The following is a 1,597-nucleotide window of genomic DNA, read 5'->3' as shown; positions in this document are numbered from 1 at the left end:
TTTGTCCCAGAGCAGCCAGATATGGATCCCTGTTTTCCACAAGTGGCTGGAATCTCAGTCTCTCCAGTTATTCCACCTGTCTTAGCTTTCCAATCCCCCCTAATCACCAGGGCACCATGCAATGTAGGTTTGTGCTCCCAGAGGAGATCTCCAGAGCTAGGTGTTCAGTAGTCCCAGGCCTCCACCCTCTCCCAACTCCATTTCTCTTCCTCCTGCCTGTGAGCTGGGGTGGGGGAAGTGCTTGGGTCCCACCAGGTCACAGCTTTGGTATGTTACCCTCTTTTGTGAGGTCTATTCTTTTCTCCAGGTATATGGAGTCTGGCACAGCCTTCTTTCCTGTTGGTCTTTCAGGACTAGTTGTATTAATTATATTTTTGTATTATATGAGTTTTTGGAGGAGGCCTCTGTCTCACCTCTCATGCTGCCATCTTTTCCCATTTGGCTTTATACCTCTTTTCAGAGTCAGATCAGTGAATTTTTTTGGTTTCTTTGAAATTGAATTAGATATCTCTTGATACCCAAAAACTTATCTAGTTACTTAAAGTCATTTTCATTTATTTTTGCAAGATTAAATATTCATGTGCTTGCTTCAGCAGCACATATACTAAACTTGGAACAATACAGGGAAAATTAGCATGACTCCTGCATAAGGATGACACACAGATTCATGAAGCATTCCAAAAAGAAGTTTAAATATTCATGTAGTCATTTTGCTTCTATGATATCTCAATATTCTCTAAGATCTCTATATTTTTCTGATACTTTTTTTATTGAAGCATAGTTGATATACAATATTATATTGGTTTCATGTGTACCACAGTGATTCAACAATTACACATAGTATTAAATCCTCACTGCAACTAGTATAATTACTATATGCCAACTTAGAGAGATGTTGCAGAACTATTGTCTATATTTTTCTTTGTAATGAGGTCATTTGCTTTTATAGAATTTGAAATTACTCATTCTTTACTAGCTGGTCATTTCAAGGTAAGATTGCTTGGATATGTGCTCAGGTTCTGATTCATAAAATAGTTATCATATATGAGGGAGAACAGTTCTTGAAGGTAGAATTTCTTCTAACTCTAGGACCTCAGTTATGGTGCAAACTATAGAATGATATATGTCATTACTCTTTCTTGCTCTTAACTTCATTTATTTCTTTCACTTTTCACCTGTTCCTCTATCCTTCTCCATCACTCCATTTCCTTTTTCTTCTTATTGCATTTTTCTTTTTCTTGGAAGGCATAGAGTATAATATGTTGATAGTGTAAGATTATTCTGAAAATGGAAAATAAGGAAAATATGAAAGGAAATCAACATATTTAATTTTAGTTATATTGTCTGTGCATAATGAGTTTTACCAGCTATAACTTACTGTTTTACCTTATTGGATATAAATGATGTAAAAAATTATAGAAAACATAAGGAAATGGGGAAAAAATTGAAATTTATGTTACATCATTTCTAGAGATATGTAAATCCATAACCTAACAGCCTTTGCAAAACTTACTTATGGAGAAAAATTTAAGTAAGATATTATGCATACCACAGGATGTAAGGGTAGATGTATGGGACAGAGCTTCATGATTTTTCA

At 35.1% G+C, this 1,597-nt stretch overlaps 1 non-coding gene across 1 annotated transcript; it reads left to right on the top strand.

Annotated features, from left to right (window-relative positions):
- The first annotated feature begins 580 nt into the window (after positions 1-580).
- Positions 581-687, top strand: LOC118970978 (U6 spliceosomal RNA). The gene has a single exon (XR_005059205.1). It is a non-coding gene; the product is annotated as a U6 spliceosomal RNA (small nuclear RNA).
- The last annotated feature ends 910 nt before the right edge of the window (positions 688-1,597 follow it).

The sequence above is a fragment of the Manis javanica genome, chromosome 2, assembly GCF_040802235.1.
Source record: "Manis javanica isolate MJ-LG chromosome 2, MJ_LKY, whole genome shotgun sequence".
Taxonomy (NCBI): Eukaryota; Metazoa; Chordata; class Mammalia; order Pholidota; family Manidae; genus Manis; species Manis javanica.
This window is presented reverse-complemented; position numbering and strand designations above follow the sequence as displayed.